A 16,659-nucleotide genomic window follows, 5' to 3' on the forward strand; every position below is an offset into this window, starting at 1 on the left:
AATGTGAGGAATTCATGCAGGAATGGATTTTCCACTCCAAATGATTTCTCAAGAACTACTAAGCCTCCAGCAGCTAGAGATTCGTAAGAGGTCATTCCAAAGCTATGGGAATTGTGCCTGGAAAGCCAATAATGTGGTACGGTTTAGGTGTATTTGGGAAATGTTCATGTAGGCTCACTGAGATGTTCCAGGAGACATTTATGGATAAAAGACAATGAAGAAGACACAGATCCTGTCCGTGGAGAGCGTCCAGTCTGGTGTGGGACATGATGAATAAAAAACAATGTTTGCTACAGTGTTAGAAGTGCTGTATTAGAGGCACATACAAGGGAGGAGGAGGAGGAGTCAGAGAAGGCAGTAAAGACTGGTCCTGAAAGAGACAGACAATTTTATTAACCTGCATGAATTACAGGGGAAACTAGAGTTTATACAGAGATACAGAGATGTGAAATGCACATCCTGTTGAGCAAATTGTAAGATTCAGTGGCTAGAGCGTGTGGGACAGGACGAGCCAGGAGGGGCAAGAAATGAAAGTCCAGATAATTAGGTTAGGGAAGGACCTTGAAGGCCAAGGAAAAGAATTTGGATTTATTTGCCAGGCAACAAAGGCTTCTGAGTGAGGAAATAAAATAATCATACAAAATTATATAAGTAAATACTTTTTTCTTTAACCAAAATAAAACACAGAACCTCCTCTCCTAAAGACTATGGAATACCAAAGAATAGACAGACATACAAATCCAAATAATCTGGTGAATAGGGCAGTTAAAAATTTTTCATAATGGTCAAGGGCAAGGACAGCCCTGAGCTCCTAGGATTTTAAGATACATGAGAGCGCCAATGTCTGTGTTCATCACCAAGCCCCAAGTGTTCAATTAAAATTTGTTGAAAAAGTGAAGGAAATATCGGATAAGTGAGTGAAACAATGAAAATGACCCCCAAATAATTTCAATCTTTATGAAAGGAGGAAGAACAAGGAAGACCAGTGCCCTCCAGCTTTGCGTAGGCAGCTTCTACATGAGAAGGAGGGAATCAATCCTACATCTTGTGTTCTCCTTGGATGAGTCAATAACTAAATGGTAGTAAAAAGAATATGTCCCAAAGTCAGGGGAAAACAAGAGGTACCATTCCTAGTGAGCACACTTCCTGTGGACTTTCAACACATGTGCACAACACATAGGTAGGAATGAAAAGATGACAGGATGCTGTAATTGGTGAAACTGAGAGCAACAAACGTACTCATCTTGGTTACATGATAAAAATGACTATAGGAGGGATGAAAACTAACACTCCATAGCAGAATAAATATCGAGTAGTTAATTAACAGTTTCAGCAGAAGTGATATGTAAATACACATACTTACTAAGGAAAACAATGTAGGAATCCTATTATCTGTTTAATATCTGTGCCCTCTTTAAAGCTAGAAACCACATATTTGATGTCTTTGGTTCCTAGCACTGAGCACACTGCCTTAGTAGGCTAGCAGGCTCTCAAAAAATAAATACTAAATGCAAATGAATATACTCAGATGCCCCTTCAAGTGTCTGCATCCATCACCTTCCTCCAGGGTGTGAAGGTGGTGTGGTCTACCCGCCATCACCCAGGGGGACCTCAGGAGACCATCCTTCCTCTGGAGCCCACCTGTCATTTCAAGGTTATGACAGTAAGGTGGCAATTTTTTACGAGATTTTCTCCTTCTTTCCTTTTACTGTTTCGAGGATCGCTAGGGTGGCCATAAAAACAAGAGCCTGATAGCTCTGGAGAGAGCCAGGATGAGGGCAGGGCAGGTTGTACAAGCCCTTCCACAAATGCTCTGCCAGGCCCCTGCCTTGTGTGCGCAACACCTCAAAGCTGACTTAAACGCATCCCACTGTTCCAGGATGGCTGCCTTTCCAGACTGTAGACTGCTGCTGGGGCAACTTGCCAAATGCTGCTCCTGGTCTGAGAAGGTTAACCAGTGTCCATGCTGCATGGGAATGAGCCTGCAGAATCAATGCCTATCGACACTGAGATTTCACTTGGATCTAACTCTGCCAGATAAAGCAGTAAGAGGCGTGAAATCCAGCAGTTCACCTGAGAACAAATTTCATGCCGGTAAATTCTAATCTTTGCTATTGGCAGTGTTGTTCAGCTCTGCAAAGGCTGCCCCGCCTTCTGCCCTTTCCCAGCCTGGAAAGCAAAGCCAGCTTGGGTCACACCTGTCCTGGTGGCAGAATCCATTGTGTGTCACGGCCTCCCCTCCATGTCAGCACAAATATCCTTTAAGCCAAAACTTTCCTCTTACCATTTCCATGACGGAATCATTTCATCTGTAATAATTTTCCATCAGAGGCTGGAGAGGAGGCTGCTGGAGTTTACCTGCTGTTCAAACCAGGCACGGTGGAGAGAGACCATTTTTCTTTGTATTTGAAACCACCAGGAGGATGAAAATGTCCCATCAATACAGCCAATCAGGAGTATTTTATATCTATTGCTGCAGTGAGAAAGCCCACCTGTAACAAAATAGAAGAGGGATGCAAAGAAATAAAAAGCAAAAAATAAAGAAGAGAAGGAAGAAAGATTTAGAGAAAAAAGGGAGCAGGAATAGTCAATCCTTCCTGTCGAAATGCTCTGTGGTTTATAGCAAAATAGTGCTTTGCACAGCGGGGGTTATTTGTCAAGGGTTAAATGTCACTCAAATCACGCCCGTTATGAACTGGAAAGTGTGTACGTGTGTATGCGTGTGTGTGTGTGTCTGGAAGGATCGAGATGTGACGCTACTTTCTTATGCATTTCAAATGGAGCCACGCTGGCCTGGAAATGACCTGCCACACGATTTTTAAATTATCTCTGAGCGCGCTCCGCTTGTTTTGGAAATGCTCTAAATAAAAATAATGGACTGTCTTTTAATAAGTCTCATTGTGAGGATTCCACATAGCAAACCACGCAGCGCAGCTTGGAGGCAAACATTGGGCATGTGTGATCTCGCTGGAAGAGAGACAAATGGTGATGCGAGGAACTCCATCGAGGGACTGCTGACAAGAAAATGGCATTTGCAAACTGACCCATCTGTCAGGGTGGAGAATATTGGCACCTGTCATGCAATTTCAGTCATGACTTTTAATAAAGCTGCTTTCCCTTAGGTAAAATTGGAACTTGACTGTAATGTTAGCTGCGAGCACGTCTTGTTTTCCCCTTCAGAGCGCTTTTGTACGTGAGGCGGTTCAAATGAGTCTTAAAGCCAAAGTAATGATGTTTACCAGCTTTTCCCCTGTTCTCCCCAGAACTCTGGATTTGAAAAAGATGTTGCACTGAGTTTTCTTTTTTTTTCTTTCTTTCTTTTGCAAAATGTCTCCTTGTGCCAATGAATGCTGGTTTCGGCATAGACTTTCATACGGTTCGGCTCACCCTTCTCCCCACCATCCCTGACCTCCCTCTCCCCCTCGCCTCCGCCTCTGACTGGGTTGTTTCAGTGAATTTAGCCCAAGGAAGTATGTATATAATAAAAACTCGATTGGGATTTGTTGGCTGTCAGTCAATAAATCAGTCAGAGTTTAATTACCAGGCCAGTGATGGGCTGTGGTGACAGGCACCAGCTCCGGTGGAGAGGATTTCTTTTGGGGCAACCACTACAGGAAAAAAAAAAAAAAACTAAAAATGAGGTTACTTTGCATGTGTGTGTGTGTGAGAGAGAGAGAGACAGACAGACAGACAGACACAAGGAGAAGCTAAGAGACAAAATCGAAAAGCAAAAAGTTGAGTGCAAAAGCCAAAGAGAAATGAAAAGTTAAGGAACTCCACTGCTGCCGTCAACCCTATCGAAACTGGAAATCTCACTTCCTACCAAAACTATCGGAAAGAATTACTGTATAAAAAATGACATAATGTGTTAAATGCTGTTTCACACAGTAGGAATCAAGTGTGTTTTCTCCCTTATTAACTTCCCACAAACAATGAACCATTTCTTTCCCACCCCTCCCAGCGCCCAAACACCACTTTGGAGCAAGATTCCAGGTTGAGAGACCCTACTACAGATTCAGGATTATTGGGGCGGGGAGGGGAGGGCGGGGGGAATATTCTTGTCTTTTTTTCTAAAGGCAATTCACACTCAACATAGATTTTATTTTTGACTAGTTATAGGAAATGTCCTCTTCTACCTGTCATGTGTCATGAAGCTGTATGTGAAGATGCAGGGTATTTTGACTGAAGGGATGTTCTATTTTCTTTTCACTGTTCTCCAGTGGTATGTCTCAGTTTGTTTATTTGAAATTCTTAGATCATTTTAAGGAATTGTGGGGATCTTTGACTCAAGGTAGTATATCCACTACTCAGAGAACCCCTCTCGGCTGGAGTAGGAGAGGAAGGGAGGCATCGGGCTGTGCTGAGAATCTGGGATGGTGGAGGAGGCCCAGAGTATAGATCCTTTCCTAGAATTTAAATTCCATTGAATTTTACCAGAGTATCCTGGATCTTTTCCTCCTTTCTGGAATTCTTTTAGAATTATACAAAAGCATGAGATTTTTATAAATATATCATAAAGGTTTAAGACAAAAAAGATCAGGCAGGATGAGCTGTGAAGATATATGAAAAAAAATTATACACAGCACCAAAGCAAAATCAGCAGGCTTTTGGCTTTTGCCAATTCTTTGTGAAGAAAATATTTGGCATTTTGCCTAAAATCTTAGCAGCAAACATCAGCCATTCAAGCTTAAATTGATATTGGAAAACAAAACCAAAAAGGAAAACAAGACAAAACAAAACCCTGCACCCCTGGGCCAGAAAATTGCCTGTGACCTGAGTCCTGGAAACCTATAAACTAGAGCCAATTCCCCCACTTCCATTTGCCCTGGGTTGAATCCTTTCTAGGCCTCAGTTTACCCAGCTTGCCGCTCAAATGCCAATGCTCTTGGGGACCAATAAATTCCTCTATGGTTTCAGTCCAGGTAGCAAGTGATCAATTTCAATAAACTTAAGAATGAGCAGGCTTTGTTTAAATGTCTGTTAAAACAAACTTTATGACTGCTTCAGTGCTGTATCAGATAGCCCACCATGTCCACATACCCCATAAAACACGTCACCAGGCTTCCCGAATATGTCAGGTTAACAGAACCAGAATCTTTCCTGGAGCATTTCTGTTTTGAATGTCTCACCCCATATGAACAACCTTTAAGTCCAAACCTAATGGGACATTGTAACCAGAAGAACTAGAATTAGAAGAAATAATAGTGGTATTGTCTCAGAGAAAAAAGGAAGATCATGAAGTGGAAAAAATAAGCGAAATACTATTTTAAATTAGCCAAAAGGAGCTTCATTCTCTATGGTTTGACATTTTGCAGTGTCAAAAAACTGCCTGCGTTTTCAACCCATCAGGATTCTTACCTGCCGCAAAACTGCGATCAAAGGAAAGGCGCAGACAATCATCCAGCCACAACTGGATTATAATCCAATGCTTACCAAGAAGGTAAGACAAACCTAAACACGCCTCAACAACAAAAAGACAGGCGGGTCCCTCTTTTAAGCCCACTATTTCTGTTGAGTATCATTTATGTACATCTTCAAATAAAAGAGAAAAGCAAACACTGAAACAGTTATTAAGTGTGGAGCTTTCCACTGCTTCCAAGCGATCACTATCATGGAGAGATGTCTACGGAAACTCTCTGTGCAACATCCCTCATTGCTGTTGTTGTTGAAATAACCATGGGGTTTCAGAAATGAGTAAAAATTAAACTACATCTTTATATTATCCTATTTTTAAAGATCTCCAGGAATGGGATTTTCACAAAAGGAATAACACTCTATTATGGTGCCCTAAAACCCTTCACCACTTTATATTCGAAGTGCTGCACTAGGAGCTTGTTTCCTCTTGTTCTCTTAAGAGAGAGAGGAGAGATTTCACTTATGTGCTGTTTTTTTAATTTTTATAGACCAGCTCACTAGCACAGGATGAAAGATTTGCACAAAAATGGGTGTGGAAGTCACTGTTGGCAACAAGTCCCTGATGGCGGATTGTTCCCCGGCAGCAAGCTCCTTTGTGCCCAGCACTCCTGTTGTAGTTGTTAGCACACGCTCCTTCATTCACTCACACACGGATCCCTCGTTCATTGGGGCAGGCCACGCATTTTGACTAAAGACCTCCTTAAGCTCTAGGGAGATATTCAAAAAAAGGAAGGCAAGGCCCCTGCTTTAAAAGAGCTGGCCTTCTCATGGGGATAGACTGAAAACAACCAAACATGTAAGCAAGAGAAGCATCAGATGGTGATGAGTGTTATGTGGAAAATGAAAATAACACGCACTAGAAAGCTCCTTTGGTTTTCTGGTCAGGAAAGATCTCTCTGAAGAGGTGACATTGAAGCAAAGGAGCCAGGTGAGTGAAGGTCAAAGCAAGAACATTCCGGGCAGAGGGGACATCTTGGAACCTTGGGAAAGGAAATGAAGGCTGGCGTTTTTGAAGTGTAATGAACAAAGGCAATGTGACCGGAGACGAGTTAGGACAGGCAGGCGGGAGGAAGACCATGTAGGGTCTTGTACCCATGGCAGCAGTTTACATTTTCTGCTAGGTTTAACAGCAAGCTATTGTAGGGTTTCAGAATGAAGACTGACATGATTTGATTTGAGTTGAGTTTTAAAAGCATCACTCTAATGTCTATTTAAGTGGCCAAAAGTAGAAACAAGGAGACCAAAGAGGGGATATTGCAATGGTCCAGGCAAAAGATGGCTTATGGCTTGGGCTGGGATGACTGTAAAGAGATGATGAGAAGTGGATAGATCCAGGACTTATCTTGAATTAGTCAACAGGAACTGCTGATGTATTGCATGATGCTGAGAGATAGTGAAGTATACCCTTCAGTATGAGCGGGCTATACTGTGTGACACACAGCACCAAAATCTTAATGGCTTAGAACAACTTAGATTAACTCCCCCTCCATGCTCCACGTCCATGGAAATTCAGCAGGGACTTTGTTCCACATTGTCCCCACTCAAAGACCCAGGTTGATGGAGACGCTGCACTTGGAATGTGGCTGCTTGCTGAATTAGGATTAAAAGAATACAGACAATCATGCACTGACTTGTAAATGCTTCCACACAATGGTGACACCTGTCACCTCTACTCACAGCTCATTGGCAAGGATCATTTGGTCAAGGGGAGGGAAAAGTAGAGTTATTCTCTGTGGAAAACAGTGGAGGGAAACCGGGTATTGGGGCACATAGCTAATATTGATCACAGGAGGTGTCAAGGGCAATGCCTCCATTTTTGATTTGAGTAATGGCATAGATGGGGCCACCATTTCTTGACTGGGAGATGAGGGGAGGAGCTCTTGTAATCCTTCACCATGATTATAGCTGTTGGTTCAACACTCATCTTGCCAGAGACGGTGCAAGCTCCATACTCCCCAGGTCACTACTGTCCTAGACTCTATGAACCCAGCACCATGACTGGAGTATAATATTTGGTGATTTTATGAATGAATTAATGAAGCAAAGAATAAGTCATTAAGCCTTTTTTTTTTTCACTTTCCAAGGGTGGCAAACGATTGTATTTTCAACCTTCCTGTCTGAAGTCAACCCAGAAGTCCACATTTAAGCCTGTATTATAAGCCAGGGCTCAGCTGCATGGGCTGATTCACACAGGAGGGGTTAACAGCTACATACTTTCCCTGGCCGACATTTGGCTGTGATGAAGTTTCGTGCTCTAGTTCCTGATACCTCCATGAGTTTTGGCAACTTATCTGAATGCTTCAGATTACCTTCCTGGTCACCAGCTGACTTCTCAGTTTTTGAGTTAGCTGCACTTTCAACTCCAGCTAAGGGACACTTTGGTCAGCCAAGGCATTCTGACACTATCCTATGAGCCATTGGAGGTATGGACCATTTTCAAGTCAAGAATTGGCATGAACTGTGTGCTGACTGGAAACTCCTGAGGGCTGGTGCTATATTCCTTGAATCTAAACATTCCCAACACCAATCAGAGTAATGGTCACACATAGGCACACAATAAAAACTTGACATGTGAATTACTGAGCAAATGAATGAACACATAGATGATTGAATGAGGTTTAAAAAGATTAATGTTGTGGCAGTAGCAGGTTTAATTGGAGGAGGTACAAGCTTGTGGCAGAAAAACAAGCCCTGTTGGAAGAGTCTAGAGGTGAATTTATAATACCCAGATACTGTCTGTCTCAGTTCAGTGAGTCCCTGGCTGAAGATGAGTGATATTTAAAATTGCAACTCAATATTCCTTCTGATTCAATGTCAGTGCAACTTGTTAGAAAGACACAGGGCAAGATTTAAAGAAATAACTTGTAAAAAATTTATACAGAGAGATAAAGTTATGTCATCAGAATTACTAATACCTGACTCCCCATGCAACAGTAACTCTGAATTCCAACACTATATAATTTGATCTAATGAAAACATGCATTGAGTACAACTTTAAGATGATAACGCTTATGGTTTTCAAACCCTTTTTAAATCTGTGATATCAATTTAGGCACCTGCTCAAGACACCCAAACCACACTTTTGGCATATAGGAATACTAAAATCCACTTAATTTTCCAGTGGTATATTAACGTGGAGTTGTTTACTTGCAAGAACAGAAACACAACTAAACTAGCTTAGAGGAATGCAAGTGCTCATATGAACAAACCACAAGCAGGACAGGACACAGCTGGAAAGGTTGTGTGCAGCTGAGCTTTGAGGATGGCTGAGACCAGGTTCTCACACACCATCAGCTTCTCTCCTTGTCTCCCACTCAAGTCCTCTTCCTTCTGTATGTTGACTCTGTTCCTTCACACGACAGATCAGCTTCCTTCACAGTAAGGAAGACACGGCAGCCAACAGCTCTAGACTCTGATGTCTCCTCTAGGGAGGAACTCAATCCCTTTTCCAAGCTCTAATTGGATGGCAAAGCAAGATGCAGATCATCTGTCACCTGGAGATGAGAGGGAAAGTGATTGGCAGCTTTTACTGAAACCACAGGGCTGTGGCTCTTGATCAGTGGTAGGAGCAGCTCTCTGAAGAAGAATGGGGTTGTTTCCAGCTGAAGAGAGCCTCGGCACTCATTCTTCCACCGTCTCTCTATGCTGTAAACCTTCAGGAGGCTGCTGCTGCTGCTGTTTACTCTGCTGGGGTTGTTTTTTATTTTTAACCCCCACTGTATGAGTGAGAGAATGAGCGTGTATTTGCTTGTTCAGGCTGCCATAACAAAGCACCGCAAACTGGGTGGCTGCAACAACACAGATTTATTCTCTTACAGCACTAGAGGCTGGAAGTCCAAGATCATGGTTTAAGCAGATTTGGTTCCTTCTGACGCTGTGAGTGAGAACCTGTTCCAGGTCTTTCTCCTAGTTTCTGGTGGTTTGCTGGCAATCTTTGGTGTTCCTGGGCTTGTAGATACACCCCCTTGATCTTTGCCTACATCTTCACCTGGCACTCTCCTTATGTGCATACACATCCAAATTTCCCCTTCTTATAAGGACACCAGTCATATTGGATTGGGGCCCACTCTTGTGACCTCATTTAAACTGAACCTCTGCAAAGACCATGTCTCCAAATAAGGTCCCACTCTGAGGAGCTAGGAGTTAGCAGGGCAACATATCCTTTATGGGGGGAGGGGGGACACAATTCAACCCATTACAGAGGGCGAGGACATTTTTGCTCAATAAAATGGGTGGACTTCTTGAGAGTGAACATCATTCAGTCTCTAACTCAGTTCTTCTTAAATCCCTTTCACTTGCTAATTTCTTGTGTTCTTAGCATTGCTATCTGTGTTTTAGGAGGTTTTTTTTTTTTAACCAAAGTTAATATTGTCTATTTGCATTTAACTCTGGCAATACAAATGTAAACAACTTTACTTTTCTTGACTGTTACCAAATCATAAGTAATTACACATTTCTTATTGTAGACCTATGGACAATCAACATTACAAATTCTTTATTTAGAATTTTTTCAACCAAATTAGTTTTTCTTTAGAATATTTCTCAAAAGGAACATTGGCTACTTCCCCATCTAGTTACTAAAATAATTCTCAATAAACGCAATCACTACAGTATAATATGTTAAAACCGTTTCACACATTGCAGTAATCGAGTACTGGATCCCCTTTTGAACTTTATGTCTTCCATGTTACATCACAATAGGTATTAAAAAAGAGGTTAAGGGAAAAAATGAATGACTAATAAGTGGTATTATTCATTGTGATAATTTGTGAAGGGGAGAAAATTCGGTTTTCAAATGAAAAGGTATCAAAATCAAGGATTGATCTGAAATTTTGTTTTAAAATAGTGTCATTTTTTGCCCCGGTCTGTGAAACCATTTGTGCCCTCAGATGAGCCACTGGGAAGACTTGCTGGAGTCTCTGAGCAGAGGAATTCCTGGACACCCAGCTTACCCATTCTGGACTCTCATAAAATGTTCTCAACATGATAAAAATGTGTGTAAGTATATTTTTTTCTTATTTTTTAAATTAGTAAAAAGATAACTGAGTGGGACCCTCAGAATGGTGTAATGAGTAACTTGGCAATTTTCCCCAAAAAGCAATGATGAAACTGCATAAAATTATTAAAACAATTACTTTCACACTATGAAAATTGAGCAAACACATAAATGAATCAAGAAGCATTTATTCAAGCAAAACTACTGAACTCCAGGAAGGGACGATGAGAGTGTCCAGAGTTTTAGCCTAGGGATGCTCCCATCTCCCTCTGGCTTTGTTTTACCAGAGCTGAACAAGGTATGAAAACCAGCACCTTTGAGCTCTAGGAGACTGCCATGAGTTAGAATGGAGTATGGAAAAACCCCATGCCTGGAGGTGCTGTGCAAAAGGAATATGAACCTCAGTGCAAACAATTGGGGATGGATAGCTAACACAGACGGTCTGAGGGTGCAGTATCATGAGACTAACCAGAGGTTAATCAAGACAATTCTGGAAATGAGAAAGCCAGAGAAGCTCTTAATAAGATTTGACATATTCGTGGCGGTCTGGAAGGTTGGGTGTATGCATAAAGTTGTGAGAACCCTAGCCATCTGTTCATCTCTGGCTGAATATGAGGTCTTGAGTATGCAAAGAGGTGACAGGAGAAGGCCCTGCAGAAAGTAAAAAGTCAAGGATCTATTTTTTTTATTTTCTTGAGGTCATAATAATTTATATCATTGTGAAATGTCAGTTGTACATTATTATATGTCTGTCACTATATTAATGTGCCCCTTCACCCCTTGTGCCTTCCCCCCAACACCCTTTGCCTCTGGTAACACCAAATTGTTCTCTTTGTCTGTTAGTTTATCTTCCATTTATGAGTGAAATCATATGGTGTTTCTCTTTGTCTGCTAAAAGCTGGGAATTTTAATGTGTTTCCCAACCAACACTCAGATCCATTGTCAAGGGGTAGAATGGCAACATCTGGCCATTCATCAGCTGACCACTAAGCTATGGTGACCCAGAAGTGACTCTATGAAGCCAGGCTTAGAAGAGAAAAAAAGAATTAAAAAAATAATAATAAACTGGTCAGAGACATCAGCCTCTCCATGTTGCAAAGGAGACAGATTACATAATTACTCAAGTCGGTACACAAAAGCAACAATATCAATTCCGGGAGAAGTAGGAGATCTAAATCCAGAGTTGGTGCAATATTATCTAAAATGTCCAGTTGTCAACAATAAAAAATGAGACCTGCAAAGAAATGGGAAAGTGTGAACCATACATGGGGAAAAGTCAACAGAAACTGTTTCTGGGGGAGGTGAAGATATTGGACTCAGGAAAAAAATACTTAAAAAGAGCTATTATAAATATATTCAAAGATCTAAATGAAACCATATTTGACAAACGAAAATAATGTCTACAATGGCTCATCAAATAGAGAATCAATAAAGAGAGATTACTTTTTAAAAAGAACATAACAGAAATTCAAGACATAAAGTGTTGAATATCTGAAATGAAAAGTTCCAAAGACAAGCTCAACAGCAAAATTGAGTCGTCAGAAGGAAGATTTTGTGACCCTGCTGATAGGTCAATGGAGATTTCCAGTCTGAAGAAACAAAAATAAAAGGAATAAAAATTAACAGAATGTCACAACCTGCTGGGAAAACAGTCAAGCATAGCAAGAATACACATGACTCAAGTTCCAGGAGTATAATAGTTACTTTGAAGGAGAGCAGAGAAAAGGGCAGAAAAGTTCTTTGAAGAAATAATGGCCCAACATTTCCCCAAATGAGGAAAAACCAATCTAGAAATGCAAGAAGGTCAACAAACTTCAAGCAGTATAAACAAAAGGAAATTCACATATTAACACATCATAGTCAAGCTACTGAAGGCCAAAGACAAGTAGAAAATCTTGCAAGAAGCAAGAGAAAGAGGACTCATTATGTACAAGGGAACCACAAGCAACTGAAGCTGACTTCTCTTCAGAAACAATGGAGGCCAGATAACATTGAAAATGCATTTTTCTCTTTCTTTTAACTGATTGCAAAGATGATTGCACAAAACAATGATAAAACTGTATTGTTGGACCTATATAAAGATGTAATATATATATGAAAATGGGACAAAGGCAGGGAGGAATGGAGCTATATTGAAACAGTTTCTAAACCTTACTGGAAGTTAATTAATATTAATCTTAAGAGTATTATGTTAAGATGTATATTGTCTTCCCCTGAATAACTACTAAGAAAATAATTCAGGATATTAAGAGAACCAGTAAAATGTTCCTCTGGAAAAAATATATTTAATATAAAAAAGCAGTAAAAAAGGCACAAAAGCACATAAAACATAGGAAACAGCAAAATGGGAGTTATAAAGTAAACAATATCGATAATTGAATTAAATTTGAAATGTATGAAGGACTCCAATTGAAAGCTGAGATGGTTGGGGCCAGCTCTTTGGCATAGTGGCTAAGTTCATGTGCTCTGCTTCCGTCACCCAGGGTTTGCAGGTTCTGATCTCAGGTGGGACCTATCAGCCCTCATCAGGCCACACTGCAGCCGCATCCCACTAAAGCAGAGCAAGATTGGCACAGACGTTAGCTCAGCAACAATCTTCCTCAGGCAAAAAGAGGAAGATTGGCAAAGATGTTAGCTCAGGGCCAATCGTCCTTGGGGGAGAAAAAAACAAAGATTGTCAATCTCAAAACACAACAATATACAACTGTATGCTGTTTACAAGAGACACACTTTAGATTCAAATAGATAAACAGGTTCAAAGTAAAATCATAGTAAATTACACCATGCAAATAGTAACAAAATAGCTGAAGTGGCTATATCAATATCAGGCAAAATACTCTTTGATGTCAAAAACGTCACTAGAGACAAAAAGGAATATTTTATAAGGAGGAAAAGAGCAACTTACATAAATATTTAACAATTATAAACATAAACATATTTGACAACTGAGCAACAAAATACATGAAGAAAGTCTGACAGAATTAAAGAAGATATAAACAAATTGTCAACAATGGCTGGGGTCTTTACTATGCCATTCTCAGGCTGGGTCCAATGAAGAAAGAGAAACCTCACAGTAATTTGAACAGGAAACTGTTAACATAAATGACTATTAATTAATACTTAATAAGCAAATTAGAATAATGAGAGATTAGCAAGTAAGTAAACAGAACGCTACAGAATATAAGACTAGACATATAAGGAACACTAAACAGGGCTGAGATTGAGGGCCCATGGGAGATCCACTTGACAGGAATGAGATGCAGACCTTGTGGGAGAGGGCGAGGCATTCACTTACTGAAAGGACAGTGCACGTCGGCTGTGAGAATGGATCTTCAAGAAGCCCACCCCCTAGGGTGCTGCGTAAAGCTGTCCACGGGACATCTCACCAGAGATACTTAACTGCAAAACTGCTCAATGGGAGACACACATGGAAGCTGCTGATTAGTGTGAGCTGCTGGCACCAGGCACTGGAGAAGCTCTGAGTGATGCAGGAGCCAAGGAGATACTCCACCACAAAATAACCCAAGGATGGGTGTGTGATTAAAGACCAAAAGTGTATTTACAGAGCAGCCAGAATGAATGAACTTATAGCTGAGTCAATAATTTTTTAACTGTCACACTGTATTCCCAATAATGGAGAGAAAAACTAGATTAAAAAATGAATATGAACAATCTTATCTGCCAATTGGAATGGTGTCACGTATAGAATAGAGGCACAGACCATATGCTAGGCTATAAATCACTCAATATATTTAAAAGAACTGAAATAATGTCAAGTTCTCCTATCACAATATGATTGAATTAAAAATCAACAGAAAGAAATGTGGGAAAATCTCAAAGTTTGGAAATTAAACTACTTGCTTCTAAACCGCCCATATGTCAAAGAAGAAATCACGATGGAAACTAAAAATAATCGGAATGAATGAAACAAAAACAACATCCCACAACTGATAACAAGTAAACGAGGATGCAGAGGAAAATTTATAGCTGTAACACCTATATTAGAAAAAATCATTTTAAATAAATACCTAATTGTTCACCTTAAGAAGATATAAAAGAAGAGCAAAAAAACCAAAAGCAAGCAGAAGGAAGGAAATGATCAAGAAAAGAGAAGACAGGGAGAGGGGCAGAGCGAAATGGCGGGGTGAGCTGACCTGGGACTCTCTCCACTCCAAACTACAACAAAGGATTGGAAAAACTGAACTTCAGCCAATAATCCTAATGCCAGACCATCAGAGAACTACAGAAACAAGACCACGGAGGATGGAGAGGCTGCAGACGGCCTTGGAGGAGCTGGAACCGGGTAGGAGAGAACTTCGTTCCCTCCTCTAGAGACTGGGATCGCTGCTGCGGGTGAGGGAAGGAGTGGGGAAGGGGCCGCACAACCGGGGATCGTCCAGGACTCCAGCCGCTGGTACAGTGGAAACCCACTGACAGGGGAAAGCTTCTGTGCATGGGGACCCCATCAAGCCAAGGCACCGAGAGACGAGAGAATGAGAGCTGGTCAGAATCCAGATCGGTGCGTGAGAGAAAGGGCCCCTCCTCCCCAACCTGCACTGGTTGCTGCCATCTTGCCTGAAGGCGGAGAGCTCAGAATGTGCGGCTCTCAGCCCCCATCTAGTGGTGACAGGCTGTAACTGCAAACGAATACTACCATCATGTGCAAAAACTGCTCCTCTAACATCCAGCAATTTATAAAAGCTCCAGAACAGAAGGAAAACAATAAAAACACAGAATTAAGTCCTGAGGACTTGGAAATAGGTAAACTAAGTGAAAATGAGCTCAGAGTAGCTATCATCAAAAAGCTCAACGAGGTAGAGGGAAAGAAAGAGAAACAAGTCAATGACTTCTGGAGTTACTTCACAAAAGAGATTGAAACTATAAAGAAGAATCAATCAGAAATACTAGAGATGAAAAATACGATGGATCAGACAAAACAGAATACGGATTCCCTGAATGCCCATGTAGACACCATAGAGGAGCAAATTAGCATAATCGAAGATAGATAGGCTGAATGGCTCCAGACAGAGGAAGAAAGAGAACTAAGGATTAAAAAGAATGAGGAAAATATCAGAGAGATATCAGATTCAATGAGGAGAATGAATTTAAGAATCATCGGAATTCCTGAGGGCATGGAAAAGGAAAATGGAGCAGAAAGTGTGCTTAATGAAATTATAGAAGAGAACTTCCCAAATCTAGGGATTGAGGGAGAAATGTGTGTGGAGGAAGTTTTCAGATCTCCTAGATTTGTCAATGTAGAAAGACCTACTGCAAGGCATATAGTAATAAAAATGGCAAAAATGAAAGACAAAGAAAGAATACTCAGGGCAGCAAGACAGAAGAAAATAACCTACAAAAGAACTCCTATCCGACTTACAGCGGATTTCTGTACAGAAATCTTACAAGGTAGGAGAGCATGGAGTGACATATTCAAAACTTTAAAAGATAAAAATCTTCAGCCAAGAATGCTCTATCCAGCAAAAATATCTTTCAGATGTGAGGGAGAAATTAAATCTTTTCCTAACAAAAGTTAAGGGAATTTGTAACCAAAAGTCCTCCACTACAAGAAATCCTTAAGAAGGCTCTCATACCTGAAAAAAGAAAAAAAAGTGAGAAAGAGGTCACAAGCCACAGAGTAGGGAGACAGATAGATAGAACCAGAATACGATAGCAAATATTCAACTATAGCATTAGGATAAAGGTAAGGAAACCACCAAAGTAAAGACGATCTTATCACTCTGACTACAAACTCATAACACAAGTTGGAATAAGAGATGAAAATAATAATATAGGAGGGGAAGAGGAAAGGGACTAAATCAGTCTAGGCCAAGTAAGTAAGAGACCACCAGAGAATAGACTATATTATACATGAGACTCTAAATACAAATTTGAGGGTAGCCACTAAACTAAAAAACAGAACAGAGCCACGAAATATAAATAAGGAAAAATCTAAGAAACCCAGCATAAGAAATTGCAGAAGTCAATGGGTAGGCTAAAACACACAGGACCAGAAACAAAGGTAATGCAGGGAAACCAGATATGACAGCATTAAGTCCACATGCATCAATAATCACCCTCAATGTAAACGGATTGAACTCTCCAATAAAAAGACACTGAGTGGCAAAGTGGATTAAAGAACAAGATCCAACAATTTGTTGCCTCCAGGAAACACACCTCAGACCCAAGGACAAACACAAGCTCAGAGTGAAGGGATGGAAGACAATACTTCAAGCTAATAGCAAGCAAAA

The 16,659-nt window shown here is 40.7% G+C and overlaps 1 long non-coding RNA gene across 5 annotated transcripts in view; it reads right to left on the minus strand.

The window, feature by feature from the left end:
* Positions 1-16,659, minus strand: part of LOC138917998 (uncharacterized) — a 36,437-nt gene that overhangs the window by 3,861 nt on the left and 15,917 nt on the right. For 2 of the 5 annotated variants that reach the window (XR_011426746.1, XR_011426747.1), the window contains exons 4-6: positions 8,704-8,909; positions 3,542-3,608; positions 2,285-2,492 (exon numbers count right to left, since the gene is read on the minus strand). This is a non-coding gene — a long non-coding RNA (uncharacterized lncRNA). The remainder of the gene's footprint in view (positions 1-2,284; positions 2,493-3,541; positions 3,609-8,703; positions 8,910-16,659) is intronic. The other 3 variants (XR_011426748.1, XR_011426750.1, XR_011426749.1) reach the window with 2 other exon arrangements.

Source organism: Equus caballus, chromosome 16 (assembly GCF_041296265.1).
Source record: "Equus caballus isolate H_3958 breed thoroughbred chromosome 16, TB-T2T, whole genome shotgun sequence".
Lineage (NCBI taxonomy): Eukaryota > Metazoa > Chordata > Mammalia > Perissodactyla > Equidae > Equus > Equus caballus.